Source organism: Falco peregrinus, chromosome 1 (assembly GCF_023634155.1).
Source record: "Falco peregrinus isolate bFalPer1 chromosome 1, bFalPer1.pri, whole genome shotgun sequence".
Taxonomy (NCBI): Eukaryota; Metazoa; Chordata; class Aves; order Falconiformes; family Falconidae; genus Falco; species Falco peregrinus.
This window is the reverse complement of record NC_073721.1, coordinates 113582035-113594988: the sequence shown is the minus strand read 5'-3', so window position 1 is coordinate 113594988 and position 12954 is coordinate 113582035. Positions and strand designations below refer to the sequence as shown.

General features: G+C 42.2%; 1 long non-coding RNA gene across 4 annotated transcripts in view; it reads right to left on the bottom strand.

The window, feature by feature from the left end:
- LOC114013289 (uncharacterized) overlaps positions 1-12954 on the bottom strand; it is a 121381-nt gene that overhangs the window by 86178 nt on the left and 22249 nt on the right. The window contains exon 1 of one of the 4 annotated variants that reach the window (XR_008745431.1): positions 2589-2838. The exons of the other annotated variants lie outside the window; for them this stretch is intronic. This is a non-coding gene — a long non-coding RNA (uncharacterized LOC114013289). Of the gene's footprint in view, positions 1-2588; positions 2839-12954 lie in introns of those variants that run through there. 4 annotated transcript variants of the gene reach the window in all.

Here is a 12954-nt window from a genome sequence, read left to right as displayed (position 1 = left end):
GGGCAAGATGACCCTAGGACACTGCAGACAGTTCTGCACAGAGAAGTTGCCAGTGGTCCGCTAGAAATGATTGCTGAGCAAGGAAACAGCACCTTTTCTGCTGATGCCGTGGGCAGCAGCAAAAGGTGGGCCAGATGCTGGAAGGAGGTAACCCTTCAGCAACGGGGCAGAGGCTCACTGGTGCTTCCACTGCCATCTCTTGCCTTTTGTACCACTTTCTGTCTGTCCTTGAAAAAGTTACGCAGGGACATGTTACCAACAGAGCATCCCGGGGAGGTGAAGGAAGATTGTGTTACGCTGGAAAGTATTAACAGTTGCATCAATCACAAGCCTGGTCAAAGCAAATAGATGTCCTGCTCACCCTTTATTCAGGCTGAATGGAAGATGCAATTAAAAGGCTCTCATACAGGGATAGCAGGGACAGCAAAAGCCATTATCCAAAGCCTGAGCAGAAGTGTGTGGGCTCACCGTGATCCTCAGCATGGGCAGAGAGGGCAGAGAGGACTGGGACTGGCTCCGAAAGGCAGGCTGAGCAGGTGAGCACGTGGAGAGCAGCGAGGAGAAGGGGAGACATGGAGCGGCCAGGTGTGAGCAGAGGCAGCACTCCCTGTGTCCTGAGGCTGCTGGGCAGGCTGGTCTCGAAACCCTGGCCTGAAAAATTGCCTCTGCCAGGGAAATAGGTTTAGACCAAAGAAATAACCATTTTGTATAAATGCTTTCGCTTTTTGGGAGGGGAGAAGCCCAGGAGAATACTGGGTAATTTGAGGGCCAAAAAGGTCCCATTAAACTCATCTAACTGTGTGAAAAATATTATCAAATGTGCTAGAGGGACAGGATTCATCACATGTAAATAGTGCAATGTACATGCCTGCATGTGATTTAATGGCCTAAGCTGTCCTTGAGTCACTAGAGAGAAATAGTCACTTTTAGGGAAAGCTTCATCTTTTCCTTCAAGAAGGAGTCTAAAACAGGTCAGATGAATTGGGCTTAGAACAGCCTGCATCTCTCTATTGACTTTCACAAGAGTCTAGACAAGCTGAGATAGAGATATCCACACTATATATGTCTAAAGTTAGGTAAGATGAATCCCATCCAATAAGTCTCTGTGCCTCTACCTGCGGGCGAGGAAGGGAACGTGAATAGTGATGGATGAGAGAAGCATTGGATTTCCTACAAATTCATCCACTCTTTCTCTGAACTGGCTTTGGCTGCATTCTCATGTATTTGTGCTTTCCATTAACGCTGTTTGACAGTACAAATGCTAGTGGAAGGCAAGTTTCATGCTTGCACACACAAAACTTGTGGGAAGAAGATTGTCAATTTTGTCTTGCAGGCTTTTTGCACCAAAACTGATGGCCATATTTACATTCAGCCAGGCTATCTACACGAACTGCTCTGAACTTCTGACCTCTTTAGGCACAATGAAAGATAACAAAGATGAAGGCTGTATATTTTCTTTGACAGAATTATGAAGGCCAGGACATAAGTCATTTAAGCAGAAAGGATTGAACAGGCCATGGGGTGCATTGACTGCTGCAGAGAGAAAAGCATTTGAACTCGTTCTGTTAGAGAGCTGGTGGATGCTGATGATAGAAACATAGGTATAATCTACATAGGAACAGGAGCAAGATATTTTCTTGTTGGAGCTGGTGTGTGAGCCAGGGCCAAGTCACCCTCCTAATTCTTCCTGTCGTTTCTGAAAGATTCATTTCCCGATGCCTCTGCTGGAGAAATGGGCTCCGTATCCCAGGTCTCACCTTGTCCATGAATGTATCAGGAGCCATCCCAGGGGTCAAATTCTTCTCCTGCTCACAACCCAGGCAAGCCCATCATCTTTAAGGGTCTCACAGAAGCATTAGTAAGAAGAAAAATATAGCCACCATCATATTATTCTGCTTTTATTTTCATGGGTGACCAAAGTGTTCTTTTCAATGTATTTTAGGTATGCTTTACACAAAGTGGAAAAATGTTTAGCTATTTCTCAGATGCTAGTAACATTCAAATCCTACCATCAACTATCTGTACAAGATAGATTTTCTTTAAATAACTCTTGGCAAATGCTTGACATCTGTTTTCTCTAATTAATTCTAGCAGTCATCATACTTCACTGCATATGCTGAAAGCTTTCAGGGATGATAAGAGTTACCTACAGCATTTCAATCATGGGAGTTTATGTTGTAAACGTTACTCCATGAAAGCTTCAGGATAGTTCCTTCTGAAAAGTCAGAGAGAGGAAACTGAGATGAAACACCTGCTGAATGTGAAAATAATGACCACATAAATTAGGGAGAAGTGTTTTAAAATGCTGGCTTTTTATATTATTGCAATTATATCCTGGATTAAAATGAGGCAATAGGAATAAAGGGCCTGGACCAGCATTCTTTCCTGTGAAACTATGAAACAAAAAACGTTCTGCCGAAATCTTAAATTTAAAGCAAAAGCTAGTTACAGATGCAAGAGCACAAGGAAATGAGAAGGCAATCATATCATCCCTGTGTATTCCTATGCCCCCCCTCACAAATTGCATTGTGGCCATTGTACTCTGAGATGAGAAACCACTCCAGAAAAGCAAATGTCAAAGGGTGTACCTGTGTCAGCACCGACCAGATACATCCCTGCTCCCATTTCTGCACAGTGGATTTGGATGTTGTCCCCTTATTTCCACCGCACGCCTGCCTGCCGTTTGCCATTGTGCTCTTGCAGCCTGGAGGTTCCCAGTGACCTGGGATTGACAACAAACTGCAGCCCCTCCAGAGGCAACAGTAATCACTCTAACTGCAAAAACAACAAAAAAATCAGCATTCATAAAAAAATCTGATGCTGTTCTCTGAAGAGGAGCATACCCTTCAACGTCACCTTTTGCTTGCCTGCAATCACCCCTTGTATGTTTTGTAAACAGACCAAAAAAGACCACTTCGATAAGACGTTAATGAGTAAAAGAGTTTGCTGACATCCTTTTGGGAAAAAATGTCCAAGTGCTGCAAAAACCTTATTAGTTGCAAGTAATTGGAAATTTTCCCCACGCATCATACCACAAACCACACCAGACACCCAGCAGCTCCCCGGAAGCCCTGGTCCCACCAGTCCCCTGTCATCCCCAGCAGCGTGGCTGGTATAAGGCAGTGAGGAGCTGCATCCCACAAGGTGCACGGGAGGGGGGCATGGAGCAGGAATGGGAAGGAAAGTCCCAGTTCCCCACTTTGTGCCTGCTGCCAGCCTGGGGCACAGCACTGCCTTGCTGCCCAGCCAGGACGCTGGGGTGACTTTTAGTGCACCACACAACATGGCCTTCACAGCTGCTGAGCTATTCAGCAAAACCACCCCTCGAACCTTCCTCTGTGAGCCTTGAAGACCCTCACATCGATGTTAGCAAGCCCTAACTCACCTATACTAACTCTACAATGCTTTGTAAGTGGTGTACCGCAGGCTTCTTGCTTTGCTTTGGGGTTTCTGGTATTCTGTGGTTTATATGTTAGGTACACTGGATTCAGAGCTGAAAAGCAGCAAGAGGAAAAGGCACAAGTTGTTAAGAGTTGTTGATTTTTTTTCCTGGCAAAATGCTTCTTATAGTGCCCAATTCCATGTTAATACATTCCAAAGTGTCTTCTCAATGTTAAGTGTCTAATAATGGCAACAAACCCCAGTAAAGATAACATGTTACAAGGATACACAGTAAATCAGACAATTTAATGAATTCATAACCTTTCATTTTATTTCCTTCCTGTGAGATAATTTTAGCCAGTGTCAATGGGATTTGTAGGAAGGGGGAATGAATAGTGATTCTACCTCAACCAATAAAACAAAATCCTAATTTTCTGTCTTTTATCTTTTCCCATTCTTTTGTGCGCCTCTTTGGCCTTGTCAAAACATATCGTTCAGTTAGAGACTAAAAATATTTTCCCATCGATTGGGGTTATTGATTTTTTTTAATCTGTACTTTGGCTTAGAGAGCTCGGGTGAAGGGTGAAAGTTCACCGGCTTAGTCCGCTGTTTTATCTGGACAGCAGAAGAATGTATTGGCAGCAGATTTGATTTACCTTGTTGGTCAGCTGTAGTCACTCCAAGCACTGCAGACAAGCAGCAAGCATATTTTGCTGTCTATTTTATTGTACACTGAACTTCTTGAAGGTCCAACCTCTCTATTGATTTATCTCTCAATTTCCAGTGGCCCATGTTTCCATTCTTATTAACATAAATGTATCAGAAATCAGATTCCCTCTCAAAGATATATTGATCATTTATGAGCTTTGAAAAAAGTCTGATGTGTGATGCTATACATTTCAGTCATTCACTATGTCCACAAGACTCATATATACTGATTAATAAACAAATGGAGAAAAAAGTGGAATAGAATGGTGTATCTCACAGTGCTGTTATAGAATAGGACACGGATATATCTGGTGTTGATATTGAACATTTTTTTCACACAAAATAAAGGTTGTTACAAATGAATGTTTGTCTAAATTGTCAAGAGTAATGGTGGAATAGCTGCTAACTTATTTTTGAACAATTTTAAAACAAACTATGATGAAAAGATAATAATGAATTTGTGATTGAATTTTAAAATATATAAATTGCAGCATATAGTGCAAAAGATGTATCATTTTCTATTCTGCCTGTAGGATGTACCGAACATGCTAAGCTCTCTTCTGACAAGACTTACTTGCTTGAAGCTTTTCCTATAATACTGTTGTGTAGATACAGGGGAAAGTTCCTGTCCTAGAAAATGATTTTTGGAAGATGCCATTAGCAAAGCTCTTGTACCTAGCTAGTGTTTCTAAGTCACAGTTGAGTCCTGCTACTTCAGATCCTGGGGAAGCCCTGCTAGCAGAGCCAGTGAGAGAATGAGGAGGTGGGAGGGGAAAACGTGGTGGAATCATTCTCCTCTGAAGAAAAGCTTTTCCTGTGGTTGTGGAAAGTATGTTTGACTAAAATTATTAAACTTCAGCTTTCAGGCAAGTCTGGCATGCTGGAACTGCAAACACTAAGCGAGGATGTTTAGCAGGCTCCCTAAACACTGTGATGAATGAGTGCTGCAAATAGGTGCATGGCTTCAAAGGCAACTTAGATGTTTTCTTGATTTCTTAGACAAATTAAAATTAATTAGGTATATAAAATGTACATAAGGTAATTCTAATGAAGGTCTAAGTTACAGCAATGCCCTTTGCTTCTTGGAGCTCTCAAACTGGGTTTGGTGCATCTTCCAAATACTTGTTCTTTCAGGAAAGAACAATCTTCCGGCCACCAGCCCATTGCTCTAGGGTTGACTTGACCACAACTACCTGAAGTACTTCTTACAGCTCTGAGTGCTCTTTCCCTGGCCATCCACACTGCCCTTCCAACTTCTCTCAAACAACTTGTGAATATTATCGCTCACTCAGCAGCTGCGGACAGCTTTTTCTGTGGATACCTACCTAATCAGGGACTCAATCCTCCATTTGGAGTGAATCTCTGTCACAGGCATGAAGTCAGAGGTGCTAGTCCTTTAAGGGCCAAATCATCTTTCTTTTACTACGTCTTCAACAACAACCTCCCTCTTTCAGCTTGCCAGGAGCTTTTAGACTGCCAGCCTGTCAGGTGAGGGACAGGAAAAGGACAGGGAAGCTTCCCTTTGCTGTAGGCAGCACATATGTGCAGGCTTAGGGCTAATTCACGTGGAAGTTTATTTTGCTACAGCCCTTTTTTGTGGGGAGGGAGAAGTTGGGAGGGGTATTTTCCTCTACCCAGCCATTACCTTCTTAGAAGCAGTGAAGCAAAAGGAGCTTTCCAGGAAGGATTTGAATGAAGAGAGCACTGTGACCTTGCGGATGACAAGTAAATGCTCATGCAGTGAGCAATGTCAGTTCCCCATCCTCTTTGTGGCTGGAAACATCCTGGAGGGCTCTCTCAGATAAAAATGCATTTCCCATCGCAAACCAGCTTCCTGCATTCTGGATGGTTTCTAGCTCTGGCAGCAAATGCTCCAAATCTGTGGTGTCAGTTTTATTTTAGGTATTACTTTTGCCAAGAGTGTTGTGTTCTTGAATTTGACTTTGCTCCACACTTCAAACAAATATGCAGACTGGCTTTTTCCCACTCTTTGTCTCCCCTTGGGCTCACAAGAACAGGGAGATTTTGAAACAAGAATGTTGTCCTGTCCCATTCCCTATGGGCTTCTCTACATGGCACAACACACAACAGCTGGAACCACAGACTGGGCTGCTTTCTCTGCCACATGCTGTCATGACTTGCTATGTTCTTGCTTGCACACTGGTTGTTTTCTGGTGGTTTTTTTTTCTTCTTGCATGCAAAGGGAACAGCTGGAAAAGGTATTTTTTTCTATGAGTAGGGGAATCATATCAATATTGCATAATCTATCTCCATTTTCAGTAAGTCTTCATTAGATAGCCGTACTGGGATCCCCAGGTGACATATAATAAGGCCCCTCTCCATGACAGAAACATACCCATTAACAAATTTTACATTTTCCTTTCTTCCGTTGCTCACCACAGAAGCAATTTCAGTAAGTAAGAGCCTGATTAAGTCTTTGCAGGACTGGAACATACGATTCAAAGGAAGTACTGTCAAGACTAAAGGAATGAGTTACTGGGCATTTTCTGGCTCTGCAAATTAATTTTTCAAATTCAAGTAACTTGACACTTCAAGTACAGACACTATTCTGTTTAGCAGTTGTGACCACAGTCCTGCTGGGTGCCCCTAAATTTGAATCTCTTTGTTACCTAGAGTAGATAAGATAATACAGCAATGATTGTTCAAACATACTGTATCAGAGACCTTTGCACAGGGTACTGCTACTGCAAAAACAATCACTACCTGCAAAAGCTACTTGCTTTGCCTAGAAAACAGCAGGAGTTGGACATGAGGACTCACACCATGCTAGACAATGCGACTGCCTGGTATCTCAGAAGATAGTGTATTCCATTATTGTACCATATGATCCTAAATACTGTCATAAACTGCTAATATACTAATGTGTTCATAGTCTATTGATTGATACTGGGAATATTGTTCTGGGTTAGTCTAGCTCATTTGTAATACTGCATATAAGCAGAATTTCTTGGAGCACACAGCATGTAGGAAAAGGAATTCCACACATACTTTATCTTATCATTGCAGCATTAGCGTTACAGATTCTTTTATAGTGTAATAAAAATATTTTTATTTATAAATCTCCTCACTCTCTTCAAGCATTTGGGACACCATACAAAATTCCAGAAACAATTTAAAATGCATTAAAAATTATATTAAAGAACTGCAGCTTGAAAGTTTTAATAAAAAACTGATCAAGGGTGTCAGGGGAGAGGGCGAGAGATGTTATTCATATGGGGTCAATAACAATCAAACTGACAACAGTTAAAATGTTTTGAATATTTTTAAGACCAGGAGACAGAGTCTGAGGGAGACCTGGAAAGGAAGAGGCGTGCTGGGCCCTCCTAGTGAAGTGGTTTTGGCTGGAAGAGGGGCAGCAGGGAGAGGTGCAGGCTGCCTCCTGACCGGAGCAAGGGGTCCTCACTGCGGCGCGGTAGGATGCAGCATGCACTGGGGTCTAATTTTTCTCTTCCCACCCAGGCATGTGTGCTGCTTCCCCAGGGCTAGGGCTCACCAGGGCCCGGTGCCACTGATTTTTGCCCTGGTCAGCATCCCACTGTCAGTCAAGGACAGCCTCGGACACAAGGCAGGACACAAGCAGGAGTGGCCTATCCAGGGGGCTCTTGCCTATCTATCTGGTTTACCGCTGAGGAAGAGTTTGGATTCAGGCAGGGTTTATACTGCTCCAAGACTGAGAAATGCGAGGATTACACCACTTTTACCGGTAGTGGGTCAGACTTTCAGGTTAGCCCAGCCACCATTCCCAAGAAGCTGGGCACGGTGCAGCAGGGAGCCTGTAAGCAAACTGTTTGTTGTACTCTGCACGACCGGCAAGCAGCCGAGAAAGCTGCCTGAAAAGTGCTGTGAATGGAAACCCCGTCGACTGAGATGTATGGTCAGGAAAACACAGAGTGATCAGGATGTAACCCACAGAACCCATGCACAAGGTGTACCTTTTGAAAAGCTATGCCTTTCTAAGCATGGCTGCTGTACTGAGATATTAACAAACTAAACATTGCTCCTCTGGAGACATTAGGTTGGACTCAATGAGCTTAAAGGTCTTTTCCAACCTAAACAATTCTGTGATTCTATGATCAGAAGGCAAAATCTGTTGGTTTTTTAAAATGCTTGGAGTTGCTTGCAGGGCTACCAACACAAACTGCATTCTGACGTACAGACAGCCTTCAGTCTGGTCCTGGTTGTCAGAGCCTGTGGACGCCTCAGCTGTATATCTATCACATGCTCATATACAGTAGTTTCATGAAAATAGCATTCTTTCCAAACAGTAAAGCATGAGCAAGTAAGTGTGATCAGTGTTCATGGCACATGGCATCAGCCCTCACCTCAGATATCATTGATCCATACCCTAAATTTGGAGGTTAAGGACGTTTTTTACACCCTCACTAAAATATACCATAGAAGGGGTAACCGGTCACACAAGAACTGCAAACGTCTTTCCAGATTGTATTCAATAAGTGTAATTGGATATTGCTGGGCTTACCTTGTATTTTAGCATCTAGGGTAGTCCACAGTCAGTAGCATAAGAACATTGTTAAAGAGAAACAGTTTTTTCTAGGAGGATGGGCATGTGCAGCAGGGGTTTGCAGTGTTGCATGCTGTCAGTCAAAATTTGCTAGCAATGTCATTGAAGGTCGGAGTCCCAATATCTCTGCAATCAAAGCTGACAATGACACTTTCACTAGACAGATGTAAGGAAGGCACTTTCCCCCTTACTGTTGTGGAGTAATAAGTGAAAAATTAAAACTTTCTTTCAAATATACTGCACACATTATAACAAAGTTGGTTTAGATTTTCTTCACTGAAAGGAGGTAGGAATGATAAAATGGAAAATGGAGAAGTAGCACCTATCATTTTAACTAGTTGTGGCATACTGGTTTCCAATGGTTTCCAAAGATTCATAGCTGTGGAATCAGACCAGGGGAAAAGCAGTAACGACTAGAATTGCAGAATGGAGGTGAAACTAACAGGGGTGACCTGTGCACATCAGGCAGCAAAAGAGGCTCAAAAGAAAATAATGCATTCTCTGATTTAATCTACTGATGTGAGAATAGAGCTAATACTTTGTTTCTTCAGTTCACTGTGTTTGCATTTATGCTACTGTTTTAGTCAGGAGCACAGTGCCTTTCTGAAGCAAGCTTCCCATTTTTCCCACTTACTAAGTTCTGGTTCATCTCATTCAGCAGATAGAGCTGAGCCAAAAGATGTGCTGGTGAAGTGCACGATCAGCTCCAGGAACTGATGGGTGTTAAATCCCTAGAGCCAATCTAACAGAAATCTCCTGAAAGGGAAGGAGTGAGGGTGTCAGTTTCTCAGCAGCAGCTACAGAACTGTTCCTATTTCACCGCATCACTTACTGAAGTAGATCATATCTACTTCAGCTTCCATGAGGCTGCCAGAAGCCAAACCTGGAGGCAGAAGCTTGGGCCAGACCAAGGTAATCCCACATACAGCGTGATGAGGAACTTGCCCAAATGCACGTCTTACTGGAGAGGTCCAGGTGCTCAAAGCAAGCATGTCACATGGCACAAAACAACATTAAGCGTTAATAACATTTAAGCATGATCAAAAGTATAGATAGAAGATCCCATTACCAATTCCCAGCCAAGCCAGTTCCCAAAGGGAAGTTTTTAAATGAGATTTTTTTTAAAGCACTGGATGCAACCAACTAGTTTATGATCTAAAGGCTGCTTAGGTAGCGCTGGATTACAGATGCTACTTTGGTCATTGCACTTGAAGCTCATGTAAATACTAACATAATTTATGCAACACGTGCTCTGTATGTGACTCCCAGAACATTTTGACTGACCCAGAAATGTAGCTAAGAATCAGGTGTAAAGCACTTGCTATTCAATCTCAAACACTGGACTTTGAAACAATTACCTGTGACTGTGTAGCTGAACTGTTTGTACTGCTCGGACAGAAAACGGTAACCATGACCTCTCACAATGCCCATTTCAAAGTAGCAGTCTCATCTTGTACTTTTCCCTTAGAACTTCACTCTAATCTTTCACCAACGCCCCCAAGCCCTCACCCAGGATTCAACAAGATTTCTCTTCAGCACCTCATCTCAGCACCTGCAAACTGTGCGATGGGCACATGATGGAGAAACCTGTGCCCTCGCTGAGCTTGATGGACCCTCAGAGTCAGCTTTCATAAAGTCAGCCACAACTGATTTCTTGTTCCCAAGACATGGAGCAATCTTTCTAGGTGTGCACACAACAAAGGGGTGACAGGACCAGAAATTATATAGGCAAAACAGTAAGAGAATGAACAAAAACAGAGAATGACTTCAGTCAAAAAGAGGGTCAGTAAAAATGAGAGGGAAATGTGGAAAAGAGAAACAAATTAGAAAGAGAGAAGATGAGAGAAAAAGTCTGAGAGTGAGAGAGAGTGCCCTGAAAGCATTTATACACTGAAGAAAATCTTATAGCTAAGTTACTTGACTGGGTTCTTTTACTCCACCTGAGTTCCTTTACCAACCCTATACACAGCTATGTGACTACGGGACAGAGAGTTTTATGCATCCACAAGGGAAGGAAGAAAACAGAGCAAGTATCTTGCAATAGTGAGTTTTACACATCCACGCTGGGAGTTTGGCACCCAAATAGAAGTTCAGAAGAGCTGAAATGGTAACATAAAAAGTCACCAGGCAATTTATTATGAAATTTATTATGAAATGATTACATATATTTTGGAAGATGTCACAAAATATAACTGCATTAATGAAAATGGAAGTAATATAGGGCATTTTGGCATATCTTGCAATATAGCAAAGGATTATTTGGAATATGACTTCTGTCCCCACTGCCTCAGAAACAGTTGTCAGCTTAAGCCTTTTTTGGTTTTGTTATCAGCTGCAGTCAATTTTGGAAGAACAATTATATTTTTTAAAAAAAGACAAGTAAATGCGGTGAGCACTACCCTAAAAAAATATTTTGATTTACTTTTGTGTTCACAAGGCTACTACTACTACCACAATGGGGATTTTAGTTTTGCAGCTGAAGTCAAATATTAGGAAGAAGTGCAAATTGTGGGACACTGAATACTGTATGCAACTTTTCTTTCAAGTAAAAATCTTCTTCCTTCCACTAACAGAGTGGGTAGTGGTTGCAAGTACCTTCTAACTTCCAGTACTGTTAACATTCAGAAGGAAGGAGTGCCCTAACAAAATACTGAGTTGGGTTGAAAGAATGTGAGGGTCTCAAAATTAATTCCTATGAGGAATCTTTTTATGTGCTTTCTTGTTTCTAACCCCCTTAGGATTGAAGTCCTCCAGTTCTCCATCTTCAGCAAAAGGGAAGGGACAGAGAAGAGGGAAAAGAAGAGTGCATGAAATATTAAAACACTGAAACAGCAAAAAAGAATGGCACCAGTTATGCTACGTGGGCTCTGTGGCAGCACCGCTTGCTCTATGACAACAGAAAGGAAGATGGGAAAAGTAACTTCTCATCATCAACAAAGAAGTTCATTAGAAAAGGAAAACAGCGTGATCCCCTAAGCTGCTTTATCTCTCTCTTTAATTCACTATGAAATTCTGCTAGAACTCTTTGATGGTGAGAAGCTGAGTACTCTGTGCTTCACCTGCTGCTAAGTATTCAGGATCAACTTTTGAAATCACAGCAGTGTGAGCACTCTTATTTCCAGTGATGTCTGCTTTTATAAATACCATTTTCCTTGTCACCCTTAAACATTCTGCCAGGCTTCTGGAAGAGACAAATTCTGTTCTTAGATGAACACAGCAGTTTCTGCTTAGGAAAATGGGAGCTGCATTCACATACGTCTGATGGCTCAGTTTGGCTCTTAGCCCAGGAGAGAATTTTTGCTTAGATGATTTTAGAAATCAGTTCCACTGTTTGAACCTGATTTTCTTTACAGCAAAGACAACAAAACCTTCTAAACCAAGAGACCTAATTAGGATGCTGTGTAACTGCTGTAATAATCAGCAAAGCTTCTATTTATTTAGAGAACGAATGTTTACATTGCTATATAGAACTTGCAGTGAGGCAGTTTCCTGCTGTGCCTGGCACTGTAAAATTGCACATTGCAAAAGAAGGAGCTTCTCCCAAAGAATTTAAGGCTGCAGCAGGTGCCTTGTTCACTTTTTGTTATGGGACCTAAGCCATTAAGGCCTGGCTTATACACAAAGTCATGGAGAGTGTTGTTTGATACTGATTTAATTAAATTGGAACAACTTTTGCATGACAGCATTCATACATTGGTTTAATTTGTGTTGATGAATTTACAGGCATGAACTAAATTTGCATAATCAGTCTTAGGCTGACATAAAAGAGTACAAGCACAAAAACTGCACCAGTTAGCTAAATGGATATAAATTAACCCTAAAGCCCTCTCTGGGCAGAAGGAAGTCTCAGAAATACTAAACATGTGCACAGGAAAGCATCCAACCAGTGCAGTTCTATTTATTATTTAGGGATTAACAATGTAAGATTAAAAAGATACAACACCAAAAGTATTCCAAAACTACTCTGTGCTGAAAATTATCTGTTTAAAAAATCACACTTTCAAATGCAGATTTTGGAGTTGCAAGTCAGCTCAGACTAACCCTGTGGCAGGAGTTCCTGCAGAGCTGGTAAAGGCTGTGCTCCTCTGCATGCCCCTGCTCCCTGCAGCACCTCCTGCTCATTCCGGCATGGAGCCAGACCCATGCCACACCACCACCTTGGTGCCCCCCCCCCCCAGGACCAGGACAGAGGGATGCAAAGAGCGAGACCATTCTTTATCCTGGTCACAGCCACTAAAAAATTAATCTCAGATGTAATAGGGCAACAGAGTTCTGATCAGGTGCACACACAAATCTTTGAACTTTACAATTAGTAGAGACCC